At 38.8% G+C, this 21,557-nt stretch overlaps 1 protein-coding gene across 1 annotated transcript in view; it reads left to right on the top strand.

Annotated features, from left to right (window-relative positions):
• Window positions 1–21,557, top strand: part of FAM110B (family with sequence similarity 110 member B) — a 115,629-nt gene that overhangs the window by 25,717 nt on the left and 68,355 nt on the right. The window contains exon 2 of the mRNA XM_054059756.1: window positions 3,420–3,537. The gene's annotated coding sequence lies outside the window, so the exon portion shown is untranslated. The remainder of the gene's footprint in view (window positions 1–3,419; window positions 3,538–21,557) is intronic.

Below are 21,557 nucleotides of genomic sequence, written 5' to 3'. Positions count from 1 at the left end.
AAATCTGAAGTTTAAGGTTTCCAGCTCAGAAGCAAAACCTCCAATACTGAAGATATTTATTTGCTAGCAAAGGTAATACAGAGTAATACTTGCTATAATACTGTATGCAGTATGAACATGTTAACATTGACTGTGGGAAGCTTAGTTTTGTTATTGTTTTTAATGAAAACATGTCTGTCTATAGGAGTAGAAACTGCTAGAATTATGGCCCCTTCCTAACAAAACTCCTCTAATTAATATTTGTGAAAATCACATTCTATAAATTGACTACACCTTCCAATTTGTTTCATGTGAGCTTTTTACCTGAAGGTTATAGAAATGTGAGAGTAGTGACTCATCACCTCCCACCTGTGAAAAGTTAAGGTCTGCATTAAGCAGATTGAATTTTTTTGCACAGTATCCATTGGTATATTTCCTTGTTTCTACTTTTATGTACAGCTGAGGTCTCCTATGCCTCATCTGCATTAAATAACTTAATACTTTCTCAGGGTCTGTGCTCTGGCTGCAGAAAGCATTCATATCTCTCTTGGCACAGAAAGCATATCGTATCTAGTTGAGTAGCTGGATTCTTCCAGCTGCCTATTTACAGTCTCCTGACTTCAGTTTCTCCCCAGTGATAGTGATTAAGATCATACCTTATCAAAGCATCAAGTTATCAAATGTTTAATCATCTGATGTTGAGTTTCCATATTAGCTTATTTCTTTGTCAAGAAATCCTATATCTTTTATGACTTTAGTTTGGATTATGGAAACTTCAGGGTAGAGTCAAGTGAGGTTTGAAGGTTTAAATCTGTGCCTTTGGGATTGTTAGAGTAAGAAGTCCATTCATTCATTCATTCATTCATTTACAGATCCTCCTGAATTAGGTTTGGCTTATCTTGCTCGAGATGTGTATTTTTGTACTAAAAGTACTAAAACTTTGATTTCATACTTAGCAAGAGAATGAGAGAGAGGAAGAACATAGTGAGTGAAGATGAAAACTTGTTTTAGAAGGAAAGCCCTAAGACTTGTTGATACGGGACAGCAAAGCAGGAAGCTCTGTGTCATAAAAAGCCCCAGCTTGTTGGATAAAGGCTGAAACTCAGGATGAGGTCTATAAATACAAAACAGTTTCATAAAAATATGTTTTAAGTGCAGTCATGGGTGCCTCGGAGAAGCTGTTAACTATGCAGCTACTTTAATGTATCCACATTTATTTGTGCACATGCATACACTCATACCATACATTCTTCTTTAATCATGAATATATTCAACTCAATGGTATGTATTTACTATAGGAGACTGGTAACATTACTAGCGCCAGGTGTAAACGTAGGACCTACAACCCATACTCTTTACAAACTAAACCGGCACTGTTAGTGGAGAAACACTGTTAGTGGAGAAATAGAAAGGAAGGGACTTCAATTTTAACATGCAGAAGAGGAAGAATTCATGAAGTTGAATATTTTCGTGCAGAAAAAGACAACCGCCCCCCCCCCCCCAGTATTTTGTCACAAGTTTTTCTTTCTAAGCAGTACATCTAGAGCCTTCTAGGGTTTTTAGGGGTATCTTCTGTCCTGACTGGTTGATAGCTGTAAATGTTGTTACTCCGCTTGGAGATTAAAGTGCTTATGCTTGAACCTGTTCAAGCTGTTGGCAAAGAAATGTGGCTGGAACAGATTTACTATCTGCAGTTAATGGTTGTGTTGCCTTTTTACCCCTCTGACTTTTCAAATATGAACTTACAGGGGTCTTAAACTATTGGCTGCTGCCATACTTTTTCTTGCAAAGTTGCTTTAAGTTTTGAAACTGAAATGAGTGACATTTCAGAATTACTGCTTAAAATACCATAACTTGGAATATCAGAATAATTTATGGTAGTACAAGAGTGTGGTTTTGGTTGGTAATCTCTTGTTGAGCTTTGTTGTTGTAGTACATAAGGCAAGGTTGGAAAGCTTATCTTATTTTCTTCCCACATTTTTAAAATGCTGCTTATTTTTTATCTTACTTACAACAGTACTACAGTAGAATAACAGTACTACAGTACTCCTATAATAACTGAGTAACTGTAATGCTGCACCACTCTGAATATGTTTATGCCTTCATCATCATCTTGTTATTTTTTCTAATTTGAGCACTTACATGAAGGTGCCCATCTGTCTCTGAAATCCCCCCACTGTTGCACATTTCTGTTGTACCGCTGCTTCGAAGGCGGACGGTCTCCAAGATGAAACTCCATCCACCCACTCAGCACAAATGAACTCTCGTATTAGATGTACTGATGTCAAGACCCTGACTCAGGCAGGTTCCCCAAAGACTGGGAATGGGAAAACCAAACTGATATCTGACAAGTATCACTGCCCATTTGGTGTGATAGCTGTGAGAGACAACTGTTTTCTTGAATTTTTGCTTAAACAGTTTCTGCAAGTATTTTTGAGATATTTGATAAAAGAACCCTGTGTTTCATCACAAGGTCTGTCACTTGATTACAGTCCCACTTCTAGAATGAATAACTGATTAGAAATGAAAATAATTTGAAACTGATCAGGAATGTTTGCTTAAAAGAAGCTGCTGTGCCATCTGCTTGTGCCAGTCAGGATGCTTGAGCACATACTATCAAATAAAATGAAACCCCAGAAATCTCAGGTACACAAGTACTTTTCTTTTTAGACTATGGTGAATAGAGCAGATCTTGCCATAGGTGGCATGTTGAGAAGAACAACATAAACCTAAACAGGGATTTAGGTTGCATCTTGTAGCCTACTAAATTCTGTATTGCTCTCTTGCATTTAAAAAGTAGTAGTGAATCACATTCATTTCAGGAAGGCAGTCTTTTTATACTTCCCTTCTGACGATGGAGTTTAAGGATTTTTATTTTTATTTTTTATTTTTTCTGAGCAAAAGGCAGAGTTTTGGAGTGCATATTTAATGGGGGCTGCTCTGTCAGCTGCTGGAGGTCATGTGCGGGGAGATAAGGTGGTTTGCAGGCTGCTTTCTTGCCCATAGTGGCACAGCACTCTGACTCCTGTGAGAAGATGAGAAGATGATGTCTTGCCGCTTGTGCTCTTTGCTCTGAAGCATTCTCCAAGTGTCTCTGAGCAGTTTCAGTATGAGGAATATGTGATATGAGAGAAACTCAGAACTGGTACCTGTACGTTGCCTGTTAAATTTCAGAGCTTAGAGATTGTGCTGTTAGGACTAGCAATATAGGACTAACTAGAGAACAGGTGCAGCTGATTGAGTGCTTGTCTAGTAGCACTAACTACCTCTTTGCAGCCTTTCAGTCTGCAAAAGAAAACAGACATTTCTGATTTCTGAAAATTAAGTTGTTTTAGGTTGAATCTTCTGTCTTAAAGGATGCTTGTTGCCCGTCCTAAAATTGGGTCTTTGATTATGCATGATGATGAAGCTAAATGCCTTCCCTCTTTCTGTGTCTCCAGGAACTGCTGCAAGGAGCCTCTGGGAGTTCGAGTGAAGAGACCTACCTCTGTCTGGAGACTTCTGCTAAAAGTGTAAACCTAACAAGTCTTAGCGAGAGCACAAAAATCTTACATCGAGGTAAAGAGATTGATTTCTCAAGCAAATTGAAGTGATAAAATTTTCAAAATGAGGATTTCTTGTCTTGCTAAATAAACACATAAATGCATCTCTTAAGCTTCCTCCTTCTTCTGTATGTATTGCTGTTTGCTACCTGGTGCAAATGTTGTCATAGCAAATGCTGGAGGGGGGGTGGCGGGAAACAACATAATGCATTGTAGGTTAGAGCCAGGAGTAATTCCTTATAATATTTGTAGAAACATATATCCACAGTTCTTTGTTGACAAGGAAACGGGCTGTCTCAGAGCTCTACAGCATGTTCTGTTTTTAGAAACATATCCCACTTTAATTGCTGCATTCAGAGCTTGCTTCGAGTGGCCACAAAAATATGGAAAGGCTCTCAGATGTCTTCAGCAACAGGAGAATGAGGTTTGCATATGATGAATTTCTGTTTACCAGCACTATAATTATTTCTTCGTATGTTCACTTATTCGTGCTTGTAAAGGACAAATGCTGATAGATGAGAAAGAAATGTGACCCAAAGAACTTTGAACCTACCAGCACTCCAGACCCAGGCACTTCAGGAGATTTGACTATGCTATGGTTTTGTTACATAGCCAGGATTTTGAATGCAGTGATGATATATGCAGAATCTTTCCTTCTTGCTGACAAGATTAATTGAACTTTGTGTAGAAAGTTGGCTGAAAAAAAGTGAATAGTAGTGGAAACATTATCTACAAATTTCTTCAAGATTAAATGTAGGTCCTTCTAAAGATCTGCCAACATCTGCCTTTTTTTAAAAATAGCTGTTGCAAGGTCATAAGTTCATTGTTGGAAGTTTCTTAAATAAATATTTCTTCATTCATCCGAGAAGAATTGCAGATTTTTCTTGTTAATGCTTTACTGGTCTTTCTAATTTAGACTGAAATTAGAGCTCCAGTTTATACCATAGTCTGTGGTCTTACTATCTGTAGAGTAAAAATTAAAATCTGAGTTTTCTCATTAGCACAGTCAGTGTTTTGCCTCATAACTTTCCCATGTGACCTGCTGCATGTGCCTGGGGGTAAGACTACCAAGCTTGGTTAGGCCTATGTATCCCTTTTCTACACCATTCCTTTTTTCTCTGCTTCTCACTTCTTTTTAATTCAGTTTTAACTTCTCTAGTCCACTAGCAAGGTCAGCTGAAGCAACTGAGGATACTGTATTAAAATCTTGGCAGAGAAGGAAAACTGATGACAATGGTTGTGCAGTGATTTCAAACTGAAGGGGGGAAAAAAAAAATCCAGAAATATTTCTCTTTAATGTTTCCTTTTGTAATATTGCTTTAGGAGTGCATGAAACAATACAAGTTGAGATAACCATGCACTAAAAAAAATAGCGCTACTTCTGAATGCTATTTTAAAAGTGCAGTTGTACATATTCAGAGATTAGAGGATAACTGTGTAATTCCTTGGGGTACATCCACCGTAAGTGGGGTGATGGTAGTTAGAGTTCATGTACAACAGTGTAGGGTACAGTCAGTTTTCTGTAATGCACAGTGTCCAGGATTGAAATGCAGCCTTGAATACTGTCACTACTTCCAGCAAAGCAGTTTGTTCTGTGCCTTTCTGTCTCTTGTTTCCTTTTGTTGAAGGGGTGTGATGCGAACCAGAAACACATGATATTAGACAGCCAAATGTTCTGGTGAAAATCAAGGACACTTCATAGCTGTGAAGATTTTATATTTGCCCTAGATTATTTTTCTTTCATTGATGCAGCTGTAACTATTGTTGTAAATTATATGAATAATTGATCAAGGAGTTCTTGTTACCTCAAGTAATGTTATGCTTATTGCTTCTCAGAACTGTGCTGCTCTTTGTTGTAGTACAGCATTGCTCATATGCTGCTCTGTGTGTCGTTCTTATTGCCTTAAAGTTTTCTTCTGCTCCCACCCTCTTTGGTGTACCACTCTTCTCCCTTCCCTGCGAGAGCATGTTGTTTCTGCTTCGGTGTATTCCATGATTTAACTGAAAACTGGGGTCTTTTTAAATCGACAGCAACGCATTTAAAACACCTCCCCAGCCCTGGGAACTGTGGAGCATACGCATCTGGTTTCACATAAGCATGAATTGCTGGCTTCACAAACATGAAACATGTAGTCCTTGCCGCAAAGTTAGCTAAAGTGTTCCGTAACTTGAGACTGTATTCGAAATGAAAACAAAATTGTATGGCTTCTTTACCATACTAATGGAAAACATTTAATTTACTACTTCAGGCCAACCAAAAGAATGACGCAGTGCTGCTCAAGCAGTTTTACAGTGCCTTTTCTTCTGTAGAAATCAATACAGCATGAAGGTGCTGCTGTGGGAGCTGGCTAGTTGACTGCCATCCAGCTGCGTTCAAATGTAAACTTCTGTGCCACAAACCAAAACTGATGATTTTGATTTATTCAGGCATCGCTGTATCTCTGAGATAGGATGGTGTTGGGTTTTATTCATAGCTCTTCTCTGCTTTATTGCCATTAATACTAGTTTGGAATTTCAAAATAGCAAGTTCCATCTGCTTGTGATTTTTTTTTTTTTTTTTTCCTCAAATCGTTCAGTGTAATTCAGGAAATGCAGAAAATAAGTCCTTTGCTCTGTGATAGTGATATTGGCAAAAGCAGCTTTGTGTACATGCTCTGTGTGCCTTATAGGGGAGTCTTTTTTTTCTCCCTCCTCTCCTTCAAAGAAACAGATAAAAAAGGGGAAAAACCCCACCCAAAACAGGCCTTCGTTCAACAGGAGTGTTATGGGCTAGCATAATAATTTTCCGCTTTATATGGAAGAACATTTTTCTCCTTCTAGAGGAGGTGAAGTGCAACAGTGTTGTTTTGGCTCAGTCCAAAGAAGTACTTGAAATAGAACTATATTTTTTTGAAGAATTGAAACCAGCAGTGCAGATTTTCATAGTACACCAACTTCTATGCCTTTGTTTCCTTTCCCATTCCTCTCTTGCCCCCACTAATAGATTTGACTTTTTTTAAGCTCTCTACTATAAGAGGCTGATGGTGTTTCTCTCCTTATTTTCTTAATGGGATTTCAGTCTTGCTTAAGCACTTAACTTCTGGCAGAAATTCTTTTCTAAAATAGCCCTTAGCATGGGGGTCCCTGATGCTGCTTTTTTCCCCAAGTGCTGTATTTCCTTAGGAGGTCCCTTGCTCGTGCTCTGTCTGCTGCTCTTGCTAACTCCTGCCAGAAGGAAAATCATGATTCTTGTCTCCTGCCTTGCCAGAAGTATATTTAATCTTTTTTAAAAAAGAGAATTTCTACTTCCATTTCTCAAGTAACTTCGATCCCTATTTCTTTATTCTCTAACTATTTTTCTTTCCCATATAATGAACAACTTACAGTGAATAAATAGGTTGAGAATATGATGTAGAGGAATTGATGTCCTTTTCGCAGTGGTAGTTTGGGATGCAGTGGGTTAGCAAAAAGGAGGATGAGGATTTGAATTGTATGAGAGTCTTTTTTTTTTTTTCTTTTTTCTGGAGAGGGTGGAAAAAGGGAAAATTAATACCCTTAAGATGGAGAGCAGCGTTGCTGATAGCTGCGTTATTTTCTTTGAAAAGGCTACCATGCGAGACAGTATAGAGAAGTACCTGAATCCAGATTATAAATATTAATTATTTTACTTATCTGGAGGAAACTAGTGAAAAATTCAAATTTACAGGTTTGAATTTCAGTACAGTATCAAGCATTCTTTAAAATAAGTTTTTAATTTTTCAAACTACTGCGTAGTTTTACTCATAGTATAAATACTAAATTTTTAAGATGTATTGAATATATATTCTGCTACAAAAACTTTTTTGATAGTCGTATTAGAGAGCAAACAGTGACAGTCTGATGATTGTGTTTCCTATAAACATAAGGACAGCAAATATCCAGTATATATATATATACTGGATATATATATATACACACTATATCTTTGGCATAATAAAGGTTTTGGGTATTAGATATTGGCAAGAAATTTTAAACAGCTTAATTTATTTTCTAAAATGCTTCCTGAAGATGAACAAAATGCCTCAGCATTAGCATCATTTAATCACAGTGACAAATCTGGATGTATAGTGTTTGTACAGTTGTAAATAATTTCTCTCTGGCTGCTATTTCACAAATTTTGTCTTGTGTTGTAGAGTATCACATTACCTGAAGTACTGTCCCTGATACTCTTTCAGAGAACAACACACATCTGTAGAAGTAGAAAGAGGCATATTCGCCCCCGCTCCTGACTTTTTTTTTTCTGTAAGATTTTTACAGTATTCTGAGTAGAAGTGGTTGAATATCTATGTGGAACTGAAATGCAGTTGACTTCAACAAATAGGTTGACGCATTTAGGCAACATGTTTAGCCCATAGCATTTCGGTTTGACTGTTCCAAAATTATTGCTAGCATTAAAAGATCTGTCATTTGGTTTTCCTTTTGCCTAGGAAGCACTGGAAGTCTAGGCTGGATTATGTCGAAAAGACTTCTAAAGCTACGTTTTGAATAAAGCTTACATTTACTACAGCATATTTGTTTTGCATGGTTGCAGTACTAGCATGGTATTCCCAAGTAAACACTGTAATGAAGTTGTTAAAAAGAAAAGGAACACTTATAGCATTTGCACTAAAGTTCATGGAGCATGAGGTAGCCATACTTAGGATGCTGGTACTTTGAAGGGATTAAAATGCTTCTTGGAAATAAATAAATACAAATAACTTTCTCAGACTAGCAAAGCAGTATGTAAATGATGCGAAGAAAAGGTACTAATGATTATGTAGCAAGTAATCTGAATTGAAATGCCACAGTGGGAGCCATTTTATGATCTGACCTTCATACTGTGAATTGAAAAGCAGGAGGTAGTACATGGCATGACCTAAAAATGGTAGTCTGGAAGCTGCTTTGAGTATGATGTCTTATTTTTGTTTAGCCTGAAATTCAGTTTTCCTCTTGAATCAAATCTGAATAAACTGTTTTGGCTGTTTCTACTGTGCTCATGGTTCCAACACTGCCAAACATAGCTATTGCTACTTTATTTTAAGAATTACTCTTACTTACAGTTTGAATCCTGCTGAAAACAGAAAGCTGTCAGGACAATGTAGTCTTGCTGTTAAGAAACTTAAATAAGATAAGGCTAATCCTATTGTACGCGTCCACTTTAGGAGTTAGTGTAGAACTTCGCTTTCCTAGATATGACACCATACCATTAAGCTACATACATTATGGATTTCCTCCCTCATTTTTTTTTCTGAATTGTTGACTTGGTTAGTCATTAATATTCAGAATGTTTCACACAGTTGTGGATTATGGCACTATAGCATGCTGATGGGTAACGTGCCCATTTTTGAAAAGGGTAGAAAAGATGACCCTGAGAACTACCGACCTGTCAGCCTCACCTCTGTGCCTGGGAAGATCATGGAACAGATCCGCCTAGAAGACATGCTAAAGCACATGGAGCACACTGAGGTGATTAATGGCAGCCAGCATAGCTTCACCAGGGGCAAGTCCTGTATGACCAACTTGGTGGCTTTCTGTGATGGGGTAACTGTAGCAGTGGATGCAGGTAAACTGACGGTTGTAATCTATCTAGACTTCTATAAAGCCTTTGACACGGTCCCGCACAACATCCTTCTCTCTAAATTGCAGAGAGATGGATTTGATGGGTGGACGGTACGATGGATAAGAAACTGGCTGGATGGTCTTATTCAAAGAGTACTGGTCAAAGGCTCAAAGTCCAGATGGAGATCCATGACAGGTGGTGTTCCTCAGGGGTCCATACTGGGACCAGTGCTGTTAAATATCTTTGTCAATGATATTGACAGCGAGATTGGGTGCATCCTCAGCAAGTCTGCGGATGACACCAAGCTGAGTGCTGTAGTTGCCACACTGGAAGGACAGGATGTCATCCAGAGGGACCTGGACAGGCTGGAGAAGTGGGCCTGTGAGAACTTCGTGATGTTCAACAAGGCAGAATATAAGGACTTGCACCTGGGTTGAGGCAATCCCTGTTTTCAGTACATGATGGGGGATGATGTGATTGAGAGCTGTCCTGCAGAGAAGGACTTGGGAGTGCTGGTTGATGAGAAGCTCGACATGAGCCAGCAGTGTGCGCTCGCAGCCCAGAAGGCCAACCGTATCCTGGGCTACATCAAAAGCAGCATGGCCAGCAGGGCGAGGGAGGTGATTGTGCCCCTCTATTCCTCTCTTATGAGACCTCATCTGGAATACTGCATCCAGTTCTGGAATCCTCAATGTAAGAAGGATATGGAGCTGTTGGAGCGGGTCCAGGGGAGGGCTGCAAAGATGATCTGAGGGCTGGAGCACCTTCCCCATGAGGACAGGCTGAGAGAGGTAGGCTTGTTCAGCCTGGAGAAGAGAAAGCTCAGGGGAGATCTTGTAGTAACCTCCCAGTACCTGAAGGGGCTACAGGAAAGCTGGAGAGGGGCTATTCATAAAGGCTTGTGGGAATAGGACTGGGGGAACAGGAATAAACAAGAATAAATGGAGAGGGGCAGATTTAAACTGGACATTAGGAAGAATTTATTCACCATGAGAGTGGTGAGACACTGGCAGAGGTTGCCCAGGGAGGCTGTGGCTGCCCCATCCCTGGAGGTGTTCATGGCAGGTTGAATGGGGCCCTGGGCAGCCTGATCTACTGGGATGTCCCTGCCCATGGCAGGAGGGTTGGAACTGGATGATTGTTAAGGTCCATTCCAGCACTAACTGTTCTATGATTTCCAGACTTGCAGAAAAAGAAAAGCAGTGGCTCTTTTTTCCTATGGATCAAGGAGGGTGAGCAAAAATAAACGTACCTCTGGCCTCTTTGGTTAGGCAAATTTAGATTTCTTTTATGCAGGATGTTTAATATAATTTCTTTTTGTATCAGTAGCGATACAGTAAGAATTAGGATGCTGAATCACCTGTGAACTTTTGCTCAGATGACTTAGAGTTACAGAAGTAGAAACTGCACATAAGATTTTTCGAATTGCCATTTTCAATTGGTACTGAACCAAACTTTACTGTCCTGCTTTCAGGAAGAGTTAGTATTAGCTATTTCAAAAAAACAAATGTAAGAATTTTCCCACAGGTGAAGGAGGATAATCTACTCCAACATTGGTTTTTACCTTGATCTTTTCCATTTAGAGATGAAACTGTAAAACGACTTCAAAACGAGGTTATCTTTTGAGCTGTCTAAACCACCCTTAGATTTCTTTAAACTTGCAGCATAATAAAAGATTTGTAAGGAATCAGGGTATTAAAGTGTATGTTCTTGAAATAAGTTTGTTGAAAAGGCATGCTTTTCAGACTCCTAAAAATGAGTAACTTGCATAAATAACTTAATCCTAAGCAATGGTTGCACGCATGTAAGTAATTAGCAGTTGGTGTCTTTTCCCTTCTTCTAAAGAATCTGAAACTTTAAGACTGATAGTTATCAGTAGATTTGACTCATTGGGAAGAATGTCTAGATTAAGAGCAGAAACTTTTTGTTCTTAGATCAGGAGCTAATTTGCTGTGTGGCCCTGGGCATGTCCTCTGACTTTCTTGCACCAGTTTATGATTGACTCCACTATTGTTGCCACCACCATAAAGTTCTTCGTAAGCTTTGGAGTCAAGATACAATTGAATCTGTTTATTATTCTGAGTGGACTCATTTGCTATGCGCTTTCTCCTATGGCAATGTAAAATGCAGTGGAAATATGCAGTTTAATGCATAAAGGACTTGAACAAAATAAAACCACCCTGTGCAACATTTATTACAGTAAAGTGATTTTGAAGAAAATGTGCACAGTTTTTTTCAGGAGTACCAGTCTGTACAAAGACTGTGAGGGGGGTAAAGCTATTTGGTTAAAAATGGGAATTCTATGATCATAATAGTTAAAATGAGGGGGAAAAAAATCTGTCCTAAAATGAATACGTGGCAGCCTTAGTTTGCCTGAGTCTTTAGCACATTTCCACTTGTATTTTTTGCCAAGTAAATTATGTTTATGAAGAAAAATTACTCTCCAAGCGTTGAACTGTTGGTATCTTTTAACAAGGTTAATGCGATGAGGCAGATAATTGACAAAAGTGAGGTGACATTTAACAGTGGACCAGCTGAGAGATGTTTATGTGGTGTGCAGATTGAGTGTCCCGTAAGCTTATTGTTTTGTGTTTTGTACTTACTTTTGCACGTGTGCCAGGACATGCTCTGGGAAGAGGCATAAACTTTTTTCCTTTTTTCTTTCACGAATACATTTATTTCCTGTCTAGAGCCAGAAAAGCAGGGTAACAAGAGGGGTTTTGTTAAATACAGCAAAATCTAATTACAGCTTGATTTAAAGCCACATTTACACAATGGCTGAGGGGTGAGTTCACTTCCACAAAAACAAACTCTTTGGCTTCCTACTGTGCATCAGGGAATGTGAAGATGTACGTCCTAGAGAGCAACTGCCTCCCTCTACTGGCTCCAGCTTTTTTTACACTGTGCTGCAGCTCTGCTACATGTTTAAAAATATGAGAATATTCCTATGCAAAAGAATACTGATGCATGGATTCACTAGTGCATACTCATCTTACTGGGTATGCCACAGGTGACACATGCGTTACATATGTAATGTTAGGTATTACATGTTACGTACAATAGGCTTGATCTCCTTTTCCATGCAGTGTAGAAATCTTATTCCTCAACATGAATGTTTTTTTCTTGCAATCTGTATTTTGAACAGTTGTGTCCCTTTTGATTCAAGGAAGAAATGTTGAAAACTAACCACGTTTTCTTGACAATATGGTTTTTGCTGAATGTGCTCCTATGAAAGATGCAAGCTCAGATCTTGGTTATCTGCTGAAGGTATCTACTGAAGGTGTTGGAGTAGTTGAAAGTATGGCTTAAAATTTTGTTGTTTCTTCAGTTGGTTTAAGTGTCCTGCTGTTCTTTTAACTCTGTTTCTCAGTGGAAAAGGTTTCACATCTCCAGCTCACTGAAAGCTCAGAATTCATAATGTATTACTCTGTTCCTGGTATAGCCTTTGCCCGTGACTCCCACGCTATATGGCTTCATAACAGCAGCTCATAGCTGAGACTGACATGCACATGGTCTTTATTCTTTTCCTGTTTCCAGCTGATGATTGCCATTTTTAGCAGAGCTTTTGATTACTGAACTTTTACTTGATGCTGCTACTATTCCTTCAATTTCTGCTACTCTAGTAGTAGAGTCTAGAAATTAAATATATGCACTGCCATTATCTATAAAAGGAAAGGTACCAGACTAGTCTAGCTCAATATACTTCTGGCGAATGTATGTTGCAGTTCATCCTACTTCCCAGTTTTTGATGTGTCCTTCATTATTCTTCAAAATTGTTCTAAAGCCTTATACCTGAGGTGAGAATAAGGGGGTTACTGTTCCTTAGGCACAGATTAATATACCCAACACAAAATTATCCAACATCCCTATTCAGTGGCCCTCAAGCAGGAGCAAAGCATTTGTGCATGGTGAGGGAGGAGATGTTGACAGGAAGCCATCAGAGGAAAGTTGTCCTGGAAGAGGGGAAGGTGGTGGCAGAAAGTGGCTGATGATGAGACTGAAGTTGCTGTGCTGCTCAGCAGCACTGCTGAGCCATCTGTAGAAGCTGCTTAATAAAGGGATTTCAGTGAGTTAGAAGCTGGAACAAGTGGGTCAGTTGGTGGCTCAGGACATGGGAAGCCTTGGGAAAGGAGGAACAGATGTGGAGTGGGAGCGGGGGAGAATGGATCCTCATAAGGGTGAGTAGTGTCAGGGGAAGCAAGGAGGGACACCAAAGCTTGTTCAGGAGAGAGCATTGCAGAGACACTGTGGAGAGGCAAATCTAGAGCCAGCCTCAGACAGCATGTGGAAGTAAAGCAGTTGAGGGAGATGAGTCTCTCTGAGCTGTGTCTCTGCAGTGTGGTTAGTGTTTCAGAAAGGCCAGAAAAGAGGGATACAGGTATGCAGAGGGCTTGAGAGAGAAGTGGTGAGGTGAGGGAGTCTGCCAGGGCATTTCTGACAGATAAAGAGTGAGCCAAAACTGTCAGTCCTTCCTGATAACAGGTGGACCAACATGTTAAGAAAGGGCAAGTTGCAAGAAGCAGAGAGAAGGGATAAGATCTTCTGCGATGACTCTTTCTTTCACTATTAGAGGAATCTTGTTCCATATTTTGTTTCGTGTTTGCTCATTTTACACTTCTCAGAGGATTCTCAGACCCAGCCATATTACTGTGTTATTGATTAGCTATATCTGAAGGTGATGGGGGAAAGAGAGAACCAGGTGGCTTGCTGTGATACTGAGAGAGGTCAGTGAATATAATGAATATAATTGTATTTCTGTGTATAGCTATATACAACTCCACTCCTAAAACTACAAGAAAATCTCTTTGCCATGAAGCCATACTCAGGAAACTCTGCCCATCTTAAGTCTCAGACTTCTATTCAGTTTACACAAACTTTTGTAAATATCAATTCACCATTTCTAATTGCTTCTCCAGGTAGTTTTTGGGCTTTAGTTAAATCCTTGCTGGAGTTCCTGTATTCTGTGCTTTGTATTTTCTCAAGGAAGTCATATGAAGGTCATCAGCTGCAGAAACATCAGTGAATCGTCTTTTCCAGCACTGATTTGCCTGCATTATATGTGGCTTTCAAACCATAAGTTGCCTCACAGTGCTAGCAGGAACATCTTGTGGTCTTGGCATTTTCCATCATGTCATGTTGAAATATTCCATCATGTCACATAGTAAAAGGAAAGGGATGAGCATTCATTCGGATAAAAAAGCTGTTTGGTACTACCCTTCAGTAGTCCTCACCAAATAGAGGTGGTGAAGAAAATGGTGATGGGAGGGAAGATCTTTGAACATATATGTGACTGTCCAAGGATCAAAGTCAGTGTGGCTGCCAGATGGAGAAGAGCGCTGCATTCACACTGCAGTACAATGTCCCATGAAGTACTCATAGCAGTCCCTTAATTGCCAGCTGGGCACTCACTGCTGGAATCTATGCAGATACATAAAGGAGTTTTGTGGCTTTTGCATTGTCTCATGTCAATCTTAATGTCTGCAATCAGTTTCTCTAGGGGAGATGACTTGAGGGGCAGAGTAGTGTGGATTGCTTCTACTTTTTCCTGATTGTTTTTTATAGTTAAAACTCTTCTGAAGAAGAGAAACGAAAACAAAGCAAAAACCAACAGTTTGATAAGCTCCCAGTTACTAGTCAATGTTGATATGCAGAAATTACTCAGGATGACTTACAAGCTTTGTTCTTTTGGAAGCCTTTCTTTCAGCTGTGATAACTGAAGTTGATTCTCCTAGGAGATGCAGAATTCTTCCACCCTCAACCTCTCCTAATTAAACACGTGAGGTGTTCTTGCCATTCCTTTAGTGGGTAGATTTTCAGGGATGATGAAATATTTGGCTACATTAATTATCAGAAGTATACTGTCAAAATAATAAATATGTATGTGATTTTTATTAGTTCCCCAAAAGAGCCACAAAACCCAGCAACAACCAAATTCTGCATTTTGTAGAATTTTTAAATGGAAGACTAACTTATATTTACAAAGAAGGATATTTTAAAAAATATAATATAGGACAGAGATTGTTTTCTCTGTTCTGATCACATTGAGTCTTCTCTTTATTGTAAAAGAATTTGACTCCTGTAGTACATCTAATTTTTGTTTAACACAAAGTTTTTTTAGGGCCCTGTTTAAACGGGATAGTGTACAGAATTAAAGCATAAAGTGGCATAACTCTTCTTTTGTGTCTACTAGATACGGTTGCATAAGGCACTTGATGTACCAAATGAGGCCAGTAAGTCGTATTAGTAGTCAATTGATTAATCTTGAGTATTGAGTGCCTACTGTGGATTTTTCATTTAACTCTGATTATTGCTTACCAATAGCGATACAGAGCTGTTCAGAAGGCAGAGGGTGCACATCTTCTGCACTGACAAGAGCTCTTCGTGGAGGGAATTAGCTCTCTTTGCTAATACAGTGAGCCTTAGGTGGACTTTCCAGTGGATGACTTCAGTCCTCCTGAAATTTTACTTAGTAGAAGTTGCATCATTCCACCAATTATAGCTTTTCAAGATAGCCCTTATCTTTCCATGGGATAGCTGGTGTCACGCTGGTTATCATGGTAGGTCATCCAGAATTACCTGCTATGCAATAAAATGTAATATTTCCACACAAGACTGTTTGTTAAAGTTTCTTAGTGTGTGTTGAATAAGAAGAATCCCTATTTATTTTTTCCCTAGGAACCAGGTTCTCTGATTTATTGAAGTACAAAGAATAGAAATAATTTTTCTGTGAACTTATTCATAGCTGGTATTATTTTTTCACTATTGCCCCGAGTCTTCCTACTACAGCACCATGGCATGAGAAGAGCTTGTTACCCCAAACAATTAATGAGCTTCTTAATAATAGGATTCTTAATAGACTTAAGCATAAATGCTTGCACTAGATAAATGCACAATCTGTATCCTAAATCAGCCTTCCTTGATTTGTACGTAACAACATCTTAAAAATAGTTTTATGATATATAAGGTATTTTCCAGAGATGTATTTATGCATAGATCTGTTTATTATTGTTTAAAAAAGTGTTAACTTTGTTTCTTTATTTGCAGCCAAAATTTGTAGATTTGTACTAGGTTAGGGGCTTTAAAGTTCTGAGGAGAGAAGAATGTTCTCATGTCATACAAAAGTATATGATCAGAAGCACTCTATGGTGGACTGTATGAGCAAAGCAGGACTGAGATACATAGCTTCAGCCAAAAATTAGTCAGTCATTTTAGTGTGATTTAAGTTATCTCTATCCAGAATTGCTTGGCATTAAAATGTAATCATTCTGATAGCTGAGCTATTGGCATCAATTCTAAATGAAGTTTTCTGTCCCCTGTGAATTATTCCAGCAGGGTTTTGTCTTCTGTATATCCTTCTATTTGTTGTCTGTCTTCTCTTTCTGTATTCTACTAATAAAAACAGGTTTAAAGAAATTAGTAAATCTATATACACATACCATGCTTACTTTGTGACTGGTTTAAGTTACATCTTGATGACTTCTTTCTACAAGAACATGTTCTTTTGCAATGCTCATTCACTTGAGCTTTCACTGTGATAGGCAGCCTGTAATGAAAAGGTTGACTCACCTGTATGATATCTTTGTTTTCTTTATTTTGTAAGTCAGATTGCAAGATAATTTTAAATTACAAGTTTTAGATAACATTTTTCTTGAATGATTGCTTATGATTATGGCAAGTTACTGCACTCAGTCACCTATTTTAATCACAGTCAACATTTTAAATGTCAGCGCTAAGGGAACAGGAGCTGTTTATGTAGAGTCCTGAATGATGATAGCTTCATATCTTGTTAGCTTAAGATTTTGAGTCTCTTCATATTAATGGTACAAAGTTCTTTAAAAGAAGGTGTATAAAGAACAAAATTGATTCATTTTGTAATATATAATGTACAGGTGATCTTGAGGAGGAGGCGGGGGAATAAAGGATCTAAAAGGTGCAGCCTGTAATGTAGTCATCCATTCTTTTATAGATTGTGCACCAGCAATCGTGAATTTTCAGATGCTTTAATTCTAGTGCAAGTACTCAAATGACTCACGAGATATCTGAAGCATCAGGTAGTCAAACCTATTTGTAGCTTTGTTCTATCTCCTTATCTTGTTTCTATCTTCATTTTCTCAGTTGTAACCTACAGTGAGTTTCATTATTGTTTAGAAAAACAAAAACCCAAAACAATGTGAGAAGCGTTCACAAGTGTTCTCACTAGTACAGCCTCTGCAGGCTCTTCACAGGCTCTTTCTTCAGATGGTCAGGGCTTGTGGAGTGTAAATCCTCTGTCTTCTTCTACAGTACCTTCAAACACAAAATACTAAACCCCATCTTCCAACAAGCTATGCTTCTCAGTTGGAGGTGATGGGTTTTTTAAGAGGTGTCTCTTCTGCTGCTTGCTGTTGGGTCTGCCCTGCTTGTTGTGTCCCTGATAGCGAATACCTCCAGTGGTGCCTTCATTTTGGTGGTTGGCCATCACCAAGGCATGGCCCCAGACTTAACAACCTTCCTCTCCTGAGAAAATGTTGTGTGCCACAGACTGCAGTATTTAACCACAGGTTGGGATATCTGCCCTTTTTTTTTTTTTTTTTTTTTGATCTGCAGTCCAGGTCACATATTCTTGGTTAGTTTGGCTTGCTACGTTTTTCTCTTTATGTTTTACTTGAGGAGAGTTTTCTACCAAACGCTAACTCAGACTTCAGCTGCAGGAAGGCTGGAGGAATGTCGTGGGATGGGAGACATGAAATATTCTAGTGTACAGTATCATTGGAAAGACATAAAGGAGTCTTTGGTTTTACTCCAAATCTCTCCTTTCTTTGGGAGTTAAAGAAATGTGTACGGAGAGGCCTTAAAAAAATTGTGACAATGTCAAAAATTTTCAGACACTTCCTTTATGCAATCTCAGACCTGTAAATATCAATTTAAAACTCATGTTCTAAATGAGTAGATGCTTCTAAACATTGTTAAATCTTTACTGTAACTTATAATTTATAACTTGAAAAAAAAAGTATTCTAGATCAATTTGGGTTTTGTCTCATTGTACTGAGTAGATGCAAAGCAGTAGTAGAAGCTAGCATTTCTGCATGCACTGTACTGATTTACCAAAAGAGATAATTATATTTCCAGCACCCAAAGAGAAAACAAACCTCCAAAATTGTTCTCAACATCAATATTTCAAAGCTATTTTAATTTGTTCTTAATGAAACAGACATAGAATTACATTAACGAGGCAGTTGTAAGTACCTAGAACAGAATACTTTAAGTGAGATAAATAGTTAGATTTTGCAGGTTAGCCATGCACATGCTGTGGCTTTATGTGCTCAACTGACCAGTGTGAAAACTCAGGACTTTTGTGCAAGGCTATTTACATTGCTGCTTCTGGGTCCTTCCAAATACAAATATTTATGCTGGTGGGTGGATATGGTGAGACTGCATGTGGCAGTCCAGCTGAGTATAGAATTTATGATTCTTAAGGGGGTTTTGTGGTTTTTAAGTTATGTGGTGTTTTTCATAGTTATGCAGTTTCTGCTATAAAATATTAATAATATATACAGTGAAGTCAGTGTTAAACACTTGGGAAGTTTCAAGGTTGCATGTTTGCCTTTTCTAACAGCCCTTTTACTGTGGTTATGATGCTTCTGTTTTGACTACAGACTGATAGAATTTGCTTTGTAAATATCAATGTCTCTTATTTACTGCTTACTTTGGAGCAGCTTCTTCTAATCCTGATAAAGGCAGAACTTTGGAGAGCAAGAAGAGATTTTTCTCTCTGAACAACAGTGTTCAGATGTCTAAAGACTACATTATGATAGTTCATGCAGGGGGTACATGTTTGAGACAGAACTGGAGCTTTCAGTATGACTTCAGTTATTTTTGTATGTAATTTCTTTAGTAACAAAAAGGGACTATTGCTATGCTATTAAGGTGTATAGTTACGGGTTTACTGATTTCCCTCTCCACCTCTTGACATATTTAGAACTTTTAACCTCTCTAGTGAGACATTACCCTCTTGAGGTAGCGGGAAACCAGTGATCTTAAAAATGTGCTGTCCTTCACCGCACAGTACAGTATTAGAATAGATGAGGCTTCCTTGCTCCATATATGTGCTCATAAAATGTATTTCAGTTCTCAGTGAAGGCTAGGTTCAGACCTGTAACCCTACCCTAATTTACTCTTCATATTATGTTGATATAAATTCTTGATAAAATGATGTCTATGTCAGCAGTGTTAAATTACATTGCCAGTGAGTCAAAGTTTATGTACTTGCATTTCTTTTAATGTAAAACTGAAGATTGTGATGCCTGTGCTTTTAGAAACAGCTGCAAGTGCTGGGGATTTGCAGCTGGGACAAAGCAATGGGAGACTCAATCTGATTTGGGGTTGATCTTCTGAACAGACAGCACTTCATGAGGATGGCTGCCTGAAGAAATTCTGACTTTTAACAGCAGTAGTATTAAAAGTGATGGTTTGTGTGAGACTACTATGCCATGCAGACGTGCTGTGGAGAAACTGGGCAACATTTTTTGCTTTTAGGCCTAGGAAGGGAAGGTGAAGAAAATTCCCGCTGTTTCGTCCAAGAAAGGTTTGAGAAGGCAGACAAGTAATTTGTCTCCAGGATGTGACAGGGTTCCCCTGGTGCATGTTTCCCATGTTCAGAGCACACCTTAGCTCCTACAATAGCTCTGCAGGATCATTCCTCTCCCCCTCACCATAGCTGGAGTACTATGTGGGGAAGGGAGTGTCTTCTCAAATAGCCAGAAAAGGCTGGAAAACAAGCAGCTGGGAGTTGCTAGGCTCGAGGGGTGGGCACTCACCTGTCCTCATTGCTACTAATTTTTCGTAGCCATAGTTATGTGACTTCTCTGCTCATTTTGCATTAGAGTGTTGGCTAAAAGCCACAAGCAAGCAGCCCCAGAAGTAGGGCATGGGATTTTATCTGCCCCACAAACTTTAACTACTAGGTCTACAAGCTGCCTGGAGTGTAAGTATGCTCTTCGTCAGAAACATTATATGGAATGAGAGTCCTAAAGACGTTTGCATAAAAGTGCTTTTGGCTTTCTCTGTTTAGTAATGAAGCGTCTCTTCCTGGAGAGGCTTTTCATTTGTGCCAGTAAAATGCCTCTGGTTTCTTGTAAGAAGACCATGAGACTGGATTCTGGTATAGCGAGTCGCAGTTGCTGGTTTTATATGGAGACTATTTCTAGTCATTAAATTAACAATCTTTCTAAGATTCAAATCTAAGTTTATTTTACATTTGATTAAAAAGGCTTGAAGTTTAGTAGGCTGTCTTCAAACTTATTAGCTTTGAAATGATAACCAAAGCATTCATAGCTAGTTTTCTTCTGGGATTCATTGTGCTGAGTATCTTCAACTCTGGTGTAAAGTAATAAGATCTGAGTTTCTCTGAAACTCTGAATTATGGGTGTGAACTGGAGACTTGAAGTCTCAAAGGTTTACAGTCTCTGAGCAACCAGTGAGCTGGCTGGCAGCAGGGCGATTTTTAAATGAATGCCCGTACACATTAGCCTCTTTGAGGAACGACTTCATGTTCCAACAGTCGCACTTTGACTTGATTTCTAGTTGCATCTTGCAGCTCCACATAAACACCTTCTCACACAGACAGATGTAAGAATGCAGAAAAGAGTCTTTGAAGAATAAAAAAAAAAAACAATGGGCTTTAGAATGCTTGATGGATCTTCATTGTCATTGCACAGGATCAAAGAAAGCCTTGGAGCTGCGCTTTCTACTCAGAATTGGAAATAATATTCTTAATTACAGAAATAAGCAAGTCTGATGGCGTTTTTCCTTCAAAGGGAGGAATGCTGCTCTTCATCCTTCAGCTTTTGTGCTCTTTGCAGCATAGCATTTTTGAAAAATTACATTTGTCCCGTAATGGAAGACTTGTGTTTAAAGTTTTCCCTGGTCAATCTATAGGTATCTCGGTTAGATATTCTCCACATCAGATTGTGTCACTTATTACAGTAAAGGTTGTCATAGTGAAAATAATACTAAATAGAGAAGAAAAAGAAAGTGCCAGCAGTGGTGATGAAGATTAATAACGTGGAAGTGCTGGAAGTATATCAAGCTCTTTTTTTGTGCTCTTCCACTGAGGAAAATATGTACTTGTCTGTTAGCTTTCAGGCTGAAGTGACGCTCTCGGGATTCCTGTTTTCCGCAACACTGAGTATTATACAAAAAAGGTATCTCCACTTATGAAGCCCTCTTGTGGCTTGTTCCAAAGTAGATGTAACCTCCCATGTCCTTGTGAGCAATTGACTTGCTACAATTATACCTTGTGTTAGAATTTCAGCATCTTATGTCAGTTGTGTTCCTTTTTTTATTGCGCTCTCTTTAGAGCTGTTTGTTACGGTTTGCTAATGTGTTTTCTCACTTGGCTGTTTGGAAAAAGCAGCCTCTGCTTCCATACTATGTTTTACATTTGTTAGCTCACTAAGGTCCTGATAATTGACTTTCTGTGAGTCAGGCATGTGCTATAT

The sequence above is a fragment of the Cuculus canorus genome, chromosome 2 (assembly GCF_017976375.1).
Source record: "Cuculus canorus isolate bCucCan1 chromosome 2, bCucCan1.pri, whole genome shotgun sequence".
Lineage (NCBI taxonomy): Eukaryota > Metazoa > Chordata > Aves > Cuculiformes > Cuculidae > Cuculus > Cuculus canorus.
The sequence above is the reverse complement of the archived record's forward strand: the minus strand, read 5'-3'. Positions and strand labels throughout refer to the sequence as shown.